Here is a 10,037-nt window from a genome sequence, read left to right as displayed (position 1 = left end):
TGTCACATACGCCCCACGCCCCTGAAATATAAAAACAGAGGGATAAAGAACACAAGAGTCAAATATGCCAAAGATGCCTGAGATGTTGTCTTAGGTGAGCACTGAAGAGTGTCTGTGGGATCAGGAAGTATGGATATTAACGATGGCCATGACGAGACCAGTTACAGCGGAGTGACTGGGACAAAAGCTCCACGGAAGGGGGCTGAGGAGACAATATCTCAGCAGAATTTGAAGCAGTTTTGCTTTGAAGGGCAACCGGTAATGTGCCAGGAGCTGCAGAACAGGGTGGAAGACGGTGGGTTTCCCCCTGTGCTGTGGAATGCTGGGATGAAGAGGGAACAGGTTCTGGTTCAGGACAGAGGAGTGATAACTGCAGGTGCAAAGTCCCTGGGAAGGTGCAAGGCATGGGATCCTGAGCAGAGATGAGGGGCTGGGTGTAGTCAGGAGCACACGTGCAGAGGGACAGCTGACTGCCAGGGCAGAAACACGGAGTTTGGGACTGGGAAACTTGAGAAATCCCACGGGATTGCTTCTTCCTTCTCCACGAATTATTGGCCTGTGGGGTTAGTGGTCATAGGATGGAGGAAGGTTTCTTCTCCAAGAATTATTGCCGGATGGGGCTGGTGGTCATCAGGATGGAGGAACGTTAATACTGTGTAGTGTAGTAGTGTAGGTAGGTGAGAGTGAAAATGAACAGCAGTTCCTCTCTGGCCACGGATTTAAGATAAAACACTTCTGTAAAGTTGTAAAGTTTGCTTCTCAACGCTCTGGTGCTCAGACATAGGCAGGAGGGTGCAAGGAGCACAAAAGGGGTGTTTGCGGGGGACAGCTTCCAGCCCTGGCTCAGCGGATCCAGGAGGGGCCTGGCGGGTAGTGTTGAAGGACATGTGGTAGGTGAGGCAGGGGTTTCCAGGAGGTTCTGGTATCAGTGCACTGGCACTAGAGCCAGGGAGCTGGAGGGTAGGACATCATGTTGAGGGTGATGAGAGGGAGGAAGGCTAGAAACAGGAGAGCATGAGGGGCGCGGTCTTTCCTGATGCCCGGGGCGGGACCATGGGCAGGGGGATGCTCCGGTGAGGAGGAAGGGAAAATCGAAGAGGACGGAGAGTCTCCAGGATGACCGGGTGAGCCTCGTGGGCAATGAGGACGGATCAGAAGAGTGAGGGCTGAGAGAACAGTGAGTGTACCACGGGAGGAAAGCCTCCACAGGCCTGGGGTGGGCGGGAGGAGAAATACAGGGGACTTTTACCGGTCCCGCACTTTGGGGGCTTCGGCAGTGGGCGACAGGACCCGGACATACCCGGTTAGGTTGCTCAGTGAATGAAGACTTAGAAACAGGGTCCAGGAGAAATCTCCCAACCGACCCGGGCCAGGAGACTGGCGCGGGGCTCACTGGGTTCCTGCGCGCAGCCCCGCCCACCAAGCACCGGATTTCCCGGATTCCCTGACTTCCTGCCTGTGTTGCCTTGGTTCCGTGGGCCAGTGGAGAGGAGCCCGCGGTCCACAGGTGGTTTGGCCGGACCCCTTCGAGAAGATCCTTTTCTTTCTCTGGTCCTCATGGGCATCCCCCTCAACTTCCGCGTCCACGCTGTCCAGTCCTCTGCGCGAAAACCCAACAGAAAGGGTGGATTTTCTTTCGGCCTTGTGGCGTTTTGGTTTCTGTGATCTGCAGGGGGCAGTGTTGCTCCAAGTATTGCCATTCCGTTTCTCCCCCGCCCTTCGCCATTGAAAAAAATGTGACGAAGCCTTTTGCCACAAGAAGTGTTCTGTATTTTTCTCCGCTTGCAGGGGTTGGCTGCTTCAAACTGCAGCTGAGCCCTTCAGACAGCCCTTTGTGGAAATTTTGAACAAACCCACTGACACTTAAAATTACAATAAAATAATATAAGCTGATATATTGAATAATGGGGGCGGGAGTGAGCTCCCTTGTCTTGCTTCTCATCCTAGAGGAAATGCTGGATTTAAAAAGACCTTTATTATGACAGTGAGTTTTGACTTGAAAATGTTTATGTGAAGTGGAAATGGAAGTTGCTCAGTCCTGTCAGATTCTTTAAGACCCCTTGGACTGTGTAGGCTCCTCTGCCCATGGGATTCTCCATTCAAGAATATTGGAGTCGGTTGCCATTTCCTTCTGCAGCGGAGCTTTCCAACCCAGGGACTGAACCTGGGTCTCCTGCATTGCAGGCTGACTCCTTACCATCCGAGCCACCTACAATAATAACATGACAGGGACAAGTGCCAAGCTAAGATCCTGCTGCGTAGATGCTGGACACCACCCAAGAAGCAGGTGGTATTACTTCCCTCATTTTTGCCTTTGAGAACTGTGGCACACAGAGGAAGAAGCAGCTGCCAAGGTTCTCCAGGTTCCTCCAAGAGTGTCCCTATGTTCAGGTCTCAAGTCTGTCAGATTGTATTTTGCACACTGGTTTGCAGGATGCTTTCCTATCCCCAAGAGAAGAATGCAATAAAATAATGGGAATGAGGGTAAAGTGAAAGTATTAGTCGCTCAGGCCTGTCTGATTTTTGAGACCCCCTGGACTGTAGCCCACCAGGCTCCTCTGTCCATGGGGATTCTCCAAGCGAGAATATTGGAGTTGGTTGCCATTCCCTTCTCCAGCAGATCTTCCTGACCCAGGGATTGACCCTGGGTCTCACAGGGATTGCACCGAGGTCTCCCACATTGCTGGCAGATTCTTTACCATTTGAGCCTCCAGAGAAGGCCAAAATGAATGTAAACTAGCCTACAAAACTTTTTAAAATGTATAATAACATAGTTATTACAATAAGATGCTAAATGAAAAGGCAGGGTGCCACACAGAAAACAATTCATGTACTGTATCAGTATCATGGCACAACACAATGATAAAGTAAAGCACCTGGAACAAATCAGGTACTTTTCATTTGCTCTATATTTGACCAGATTTATATTGAGAACAGACTGCGGGTCATTTCTTGGTTGATAATGGAAATACTAGTGTGAGGAAAAACACAGCAAAAGATACAGCACCTATCCTTAGACAGTTCTATTATATTTCCCATTCAGGTAGGGGATCAGAGATGAGAACTATAGCTCTGGAGACTACCTGAGAGACAGATGGGCAGACAGCAGAATTCATTTTCACTTCTGAAGAATCTCATGGGCACTTGCTGGGTACATAACATTGAGCTCTGAGGGTGGGGAGGAAAAGTAGATTTCATCACTCCTGTCTCCTGTAATGAAAAGGGAAGCTATTTGTTATTAGGGGAAAGATGTTTGTGAATCACAAGTATGAGAAAGGTCTTATGTTCAGAATACATAAGGAATTGGAAAATTGCAAAGGACAAAATGTAGTGAAGGCAGACAGATCCTTTTGTCAGGAATTCAGGTGTGGAAGGATAAACAAGAAAGTGGCAGCTCCTGGGCATTTTAAAGGTGATGGACGTGGCCTGGTCCTGGTCATGGTGGTGATCACTGGAATTTGCCATGTGTCAGAGCTCAGAAAGCTTCACACCCAAAGACAAGCAGGCCAGGACTTACCTGGTGGTCCAGTGGTTAAGAATCCACCTGCCATATAAAATTAATACGCAGAAATCCCTTGCATTCCTATCCACTAACAATGAAAAATCAGAAAGAGAAATTAAGGAAACAATCCCATTCTCCATTGCAACAAAAATAATAAAATTCTTAGGACTAAATTTACGTAAAGAAACAAAAGACCTATATACAGAAAAATATAAAAAAAAACTGGTGAAAGAAATCAAAGATAACACAAATAGATGGAGAAATGTATCATGGTCTTGGATTGAAGAATCAATATAGTGAAAATGAGTCTACTACCCAAAGCAATCTGTAGATTCATCACAATCCCGAACTACCAATGGTATTTTTCACAGAACTACAAGAAATAATTTCACAGTTTGTATGGAAACACCAAAGACCCCGAATTCCCAAAGCAATCTTGAGAGAGAAGAGTATAATGCAGGAATCAACATTCCTGACTCAGACTATATTACAAAGCCACAGTCATCAAGATGGTATGGTACTGGCACAAAGACAGAAATATAGATCAATGGAACAAAACAGAAAGTTCAAGGATAAATCCCTGCACCTATGAACACCTTGTCTTTGACAAAGGATGCACAAATATGCAATAGCTAAAACACAGTCTGTTCAATGCATGATGCTGGGAAAATTGGTCACCTATGTGTAAAAGAATGAAACTGGAAGACTTTCCAACACCATACACAAAAAGAAAGTCAACATGGATTAAAGACCTAAATGTAAGACCAGAAACTATAAAACTCTTAAGAGGCAAACATAGGCAGAACACTCTGTGACATAAATACAGCAAATCCTCTAGGATCTACGTCCCAGAGTAATGGAAATAAAACAAAAATAAACAAATGGGACCTAATTATACTTAAAAGCTTTTGAACAGCGAAGGATTCTATAAGCAAGGTGAAAAGACAGCCCTCAGAACAGGAGAAAATAATAGCAAATGAAACAACTGACAATGAATGAATCTCCAAAATGTAAAAGAAGCTCATGCAGCTCAATATCAAAAAAAAAATGATCAACCCAATAAAAAGTGGACAAGTGACCTAAACAGACATTTCTCCAAAGATATACAATGGCTAATAAACACATGGAAAAGATGTTTAGTTTCTGACTGGCGTGAAATGGTACCTCATTGTGGTTTTGATTTTGTATGGTTTTAAGTAGACACTACTTTAGCAAACAGCTCTCCTTTAGCTCGGAGGCTGACCGCCCTCCCCCAGAGCCTACAGCCTGCACCCTGGGACACAGAGCCCCACATCTTTCCCTCCGGGCTGCTTTGTTGGCATTTGCACTGAGTCTCTCTTCAGTCAACCCCAAGGGAGCAAGGCCTCCAGTCCTGCAGTCCCTGCAGTCTGCATTCATCAGCATGTCATCCTGAGGAAGGCAGATTCATCCCAGGGGTGGGGATTGCCTGAGAGCTGAGGGGTTCTGAAATTAATTTCCCATGTCTGGGTCCTCGGAATGGACTTAACCCACCCTGGCTACCTCTGGTCGTGGCGACTTTGTATCCTGCCCCACAGGAGGGTCAGAGGGAATCCCAGATTCACAGAACGAGTCCCAGGGACCTGGTCCTCTCTGTCATGTTTCAGCACATACTGTGGGCCACCGAATTCTGGAGATAGGAGAGGTCTTCACCTAACTGTGCCTATGACAGCTCCCTTACATCCCTCTAATCAGCTGTCATTTCCCAGAGTCCCTCGCCTGGTGACAGCTGCCACAAATCCTCTCTATCCCCAAATCCCCACCCTCTCCCCTCACCTTCCACCAGGCCTCCCTCCCACTCCAGGAGCCTCTTTAGCCCCTCTCCTAGCCCTGCTCACAGGGCCTCAGGTACATCCTCACCCCATTTGTGGCCTCTCACCCAGCACCTGCACTGCCTCAGACGATCCCCTGAGGACCTTGCCTGGTCCCTGCATTCTGCAGGACACCTCTCTCCTGCCCACACACAGGTGTCTGTCTTAAAGTCCTGGTGAGGGCTGAACTGAAAATCTCTCCAGGATCCAGAGAAAATCCAGACCCAGACCAGGCGTCCAAGGCACTTTCCTCAGGGCTGGGAGGAAAGCGAGGGGGTCTCTCAGAGAAAGAGCTGGGCTCAAGGTCCTGCAGGGGTGACAGGGTTTTCTTCAAGTGAGATGGCACCTTAGAAGTGCTTAGGACACTGCAACTCAGATGACTGATTGCCTAGAACTCAGAGATGCCCCCAGGGATGCCAGCTGACTCCTAGAGTGACCTCACTAAAGCAGCCACTGACTGGGGAAGGGTCTCCAGCCTGTATACTGGGCAGTGAACACTCCTGAAGACTGGGTTCCACTGGTCCTCCAGTGCTCAGGCCCAAGACCCCCACTGTGAACTCTTGCCCATCAACCTCAGCACTTAACTGTGTGAGCCCTGGTCTGATCTGGGGTCTCTGTCTCTGTACCCCGTGAGAGCCTGAGCCTGTGTTTTCCACGTGGGCTCCCCAGAGTGGTCTAGGATTCCTTGCCTCCCAAGCCCCACAACCAATCGCTGCTGCTTGTGTATTCAAATCTGCAGTGGGTGGGCATGGCCAAAATGGGGCTGGAGCATCCTCCTGGACATCTGAGAAAGGGGACTCCCCTTGGTCCAGGTTTGAGGCCTGGGTCGCAGGGTAGCAATCTCCCCATCTGTGTCAAAGGCTGCAGTTGGTTACCCTGGGCAGTGGGGGATGGTTTGTCCTTCCATACGCAGTACTTGCATTGGTACCAAATGGAACCCTCTCCCCTGTAGTGCCTTCTGCTTCCTGTGGTTGTGCTTCCCATCTCTGCAGGCACAATGGAGTGTTCCAGTCTCACACCTCACCCTCCAACACCCCCAGGAGGTGAGACCCCATGGGGAGCCATTTTGCACTCAGGCTTGTTGGTCCTGGCTGGGACCTGACTATTTGCATGTCTAACCATGGTGTGATCACTCACCTAGAGCCAGATATCCTGGAATGTGAAGTCAAGTGGGCCTTAGAAAGCATCACTACGAACAAAGCTAGTGGAGGTGATGGAATTCCAGTTGAGCTATTTCATATCCTGAAAGATGATGCTGTGAAAGTGCTGCACTCAATATGCCGGCAAATTTGGAAAACTCAGCAGTGGCCACAGGACTGGAAAAGATCAGTTTTCATTCCAATCCCAAAGAAAGGCAATGCCAAGGATGCTCAAACTACCACACAATTGCACTCATTTCACACGCTAGTAAAGTAATGCTCAAAATTCTCCAAGCCAGGCTTCAACAATACATGAACCGTGAACTTCCAGATGTTCAAGCTGGTTTTAGAAAAGGCAGAGGAACCAGAGATCAAATTGCCAACATCCACTGGATCATCGAAAAAGCAAGAAAATTCCAGAAAACCGTCTATTTCTGCTTTATTGACTATGCCAAAGCCTTTGACTGTGTGGAGTATGGATGTGAGAGTTGGACTGTGAAGAAAGCTGAGCGCCAAAGAATTGATCCTTTTGAACTGTGGTGTTGGAGAAGACTCTTGAGAGTCCCTTGGACTGCAAGGAGATGCAACCAGTACATTCTAAATGAGATCAGGCCTGGGATTTCTTTGGAAGGAATGATGCTAAGCTAAAACTCTAGTACTTTGGCCACCTCATGCGAAAAGTTGACTCATTGGAAAAGACTCTGATGCTGGGAGGGATTGGGGGCAGGAGGAGAAGGGGACGACAGAGGATGAGATGGCTGGATGGCATCACCGACTCCATGGACGTGCGTCTGAGTGAACTCCAGGAATTGTTGATGGACAGGGAGGCCTGGCGTGCTGTGATTCATGGGGTCGCAAAGAGTCGGACACGACTGAGCCACTGAATGAACTGACTGAACCGTGCTCAGCCTCCCTCCTACACAACTGGTGAACTCCCTGATGAGCAAAGGTCTAAGCATCCTGTTCACTGCAGCAGAGTGTCTGCTCCAAGAATGATGTGACGGGGTAGTAAACAAGCTTTACTTCTCCTGCTTTACTGATGGACATCAGCTTTACAGTGGACAGCATTTGGGAAGCATCTATGAAAGTGAAAAATCCTTACAAAATCTTTGTCCTTGTTGATTTAATATTAAGAATCAAATAATTTAATTTACCACATCAGTAGAATAAGGGAGAAAAACCACATTATCCTCTCAGTAGCTACCTAAAAAGCACTGGACAAAATTCAGCATGCGTTCAAGATACAAAGACTCAAAGTAGAAGTAGAAGGCAACATTTTCAACCTGATATAAAACATCTATGAAAACCCCACAGCTATCATCGTACTTAATGATAAAAGGCAGAAGTAGTTCCCCTGAAAATCAGGAACAATAGAAGGATGTCATCTCTTACCACTTCTATTCCACATTGTCCTGGAGGTTCTGGACAGGGTAATTAAGCAAGGGAAAGAAATAAAATGAATCTACATTGGAAAAGAAGTAAAACTATTCTATTTGCAGATGACGTACTCTTTTGTGGGAGCTCTCAATGACCTTTTATATATTCCACAGACACAGAGTCTGCCTGGTTGATCGTGTGGATTTCATCTGCAGCTTGTACAGCTGGTGGGAGGGTTTTGGGTCTTCTTCTTTAGTCACACTGCCCCTGGGTTACACTTGTGGTTTTATTTCCACCTCTGCATATGGGTCCTCCACTGCGGTTTGCTCCTGAGGCTGCCCTGGAGGACTTGGGTTTGCCCCTGTGAGGGCCAGGTGTGGAGGTGGTGCAGCTGTTTGAGTGTCAGGGGTTCTGGTGGTATCAGATACTCAGGGGAGTTGGCAGCTATAATTCCTCAGCAGGAATTATAGTGCTGTAGAAGGGTATGGCAACCAGTATTGGCCAATACGCTCCAGTATTCTTGCCTGGAGAACCCCTCTCCCTGACAGAGAAGCCTGGCAAGCCACAGTCCACAGGGTCGAAGAGAGTCGGACACTACCAAAGTGACCCTGCATGCTTGGACATAAGACTTTTTTTGCCTGTGGCAGCTCTGCCCCAGCGGGGGTTGAGCGTGAACGTTGCACAGCAGCTTGGCTTGTGGGGACCCTGGCGGTGCCAAGTGTGCAGGGACACGGAATGCCTCCGCTGCAGGAGTTATGGCCCTATGGGAGCCTTTTTTTCAAGCCTCCCATAGCTGGCAATCAGAAGGCCTCTTTGGCCAATCTTTCTCCATAGCTCCGCCCATTCAGACACTTAGAGGGCTTCCTTACGTGGGGTCCTTCTCTGTTGTACGCACATCAGGCACTTAAAGGGGCACCCTGGGTGGGGTCCTACTCTGTAGTTCAGTGCATCAGGCGTTTGATCGGCCAGCCTCTCTATTGTTCAGCTGCCAATGCTGGCATGTGGGGGTTGAGAGGCTATGGTGATGGCTCCACCCCCTACACATGACTCAGCAGAATCACCTTACTTCCATGGCTCCGGGGATTTCCTCCACAGGCATTTCCCACCACAGTCTCCTCCCTCACATCCCCTCCATCTGTCTCTCTGCAGTCAACAGCAGCCCTTGCCCAGGGATTGCTCCACAATCCCTAAACTCCAGCTCCCAGCCACTGTGCCATCTAGGGCATGTATGGCTGCAGCAAGGATGTCTGATTCTCATTCCATTTAGGCTGCCACAGATGGGCTGTTTCACTCTCAGCCTTAAATGTTTCTCCTCTGACTCAGACAATTGCCCCGATGTGGGGATCGGACCCCTGCTTCAGTTCCCCCACCTGCCAAGGGCAGGTCCAGCCCTACTAACACTCCCGTTTTCCCCCTAGTTCCTTCATCCTACCGAGTTTTGCGTGGGTCTATGTATTCTTTTCCACTGGTCAGGTACTCCTGTCCGCACTCAGCTGGTGTTCTGCATGCACTTCTGTGTCTGAGGGTATATTCCTGATGTATCCGTGGAGAGAGATGTATTCCCCATCCACCTACTCCTCCGCCATCTTGTCAATCCATGATACAACCGTGCGTATAGAAAATCCTAAAGAACCACCCTCTCCCCACAGAGACTATGTATTAGACCTATTACAGGGGCTCGACAGGTTTACAGAATACAAGGTCATATACAAAGAGCAAATAGATCTCTATACACGTTCAAGACTTGTACAACACAAACTAGAAAACGTTGCTGAGTGAAATTATAGACCATCTAGATAAGTGGAAATTTCACTGCAGTTCAGTCACTCAGTTGTCTCTGACTCTTTGCAATCACATGGACTGTAGCACGCCAGGCTTCCCTGTCCAGCACCAACTCCCGGAGCTTGCTCAGATTTTTATGAATTTGGGAGATCACATTTATGGGTTGGAAGACTTACTATTGTGTTAAGATGGCAGTTCTCCCCTAATAGAGGCCTATCAAAATTCAAACTGCTCTTTTCCCCCAGAAATCAACAAACTGATCTTAGAATTGTAAGAATTAAAAGGGTCCTGGGAGAGCCAAAACAGTGTGGAGAAAGAACAAGTACTTACACTTCCCAATTTCAAAACGCACTTCAAACCTACAATAATCAAGACATTATGGTACTGACATAAGGATTGTATATAGAC

At 48.1% G+C, this 10,037-nt stretch overlaps 1 long non-coding RNA gene across 1 annotated transcript; it reads left to right on the top strand.

The window, feature by feature from the left end:
* The first annotated feature begins 4,649 nt into the window (after positions 1-4,649).
* Positions 4,650-7,957, top strand: LOC132344743 (uncharacterized). Its single transcript, XR_009493689.1, has 2 exons — positions 4,650-6,374; positions 6,473-7,957. It is a non-coding gene; the product is annotated as an uncharacterized lncRNA (long non-coding RNA).
* The last annotated feature ends 2,080 nt before the right edge of the window (positions 7,958-10,037 follow it).

This window comes from Bos taurus, unplaced genomic scaffold (genome assembly GCF_002263795.3).
Source record: "Bos taurus isolate L1 Dominette 01449 registration number 42190680 breed Hereford unplaced genomic scaffold, ARS-UCD2.0 Leftover_ScbfJmS_1396, whole genome shotgun sequence".
Classification (NCBI taxonomy): domain Eukaryota; kingdom Metazoa; phylum Chordata; class Mammalia; order Artiodactyla; family Bovidae; genus Bos; species Bos taurus.
This window is presented reverse-complemented; position numbering and strand designations above follow the sequence as displayed.